Raw genomic sequence first — 231 nt, forward strand, 5'->3', positions numbered from 1 at the left:
GTGGGCTCTCATGGAGCCTCACAGATACTCAGAGCAATGTTGGAACCTCCGAACACCAAACTTAGAGTTTGAATGTGGGGGTTCAACATCAAACTTAGAGTTTGGTTGTGGCCTCCCAACACCAAACTTAGAGTTTGACAGTGGGGGCTTTGTTTGGCTCTGTTTTGAGAGAAGCTCTTCATGCTTCCTCTCCATGATGACAGAGGGATATCCTTGAGCCTTAAACACAAG

The sequence above is a fragment of the Arachis duranensis genome, chromosome 9, assembly GCF_000817695.3.
Source record: "Arachis duranensis cultivar V14167 chromosome 9, aradu.V14167.gnm2.J7QH, whole genome shotgun sequence".
In the NCBI taxonomy this organism is placed as follows: Eukaryota; Viridiplantae; Streptophyta; class Magnoliopsida; order Fabales; family Fabaceae; genus Arachis; species Arachis duranensis.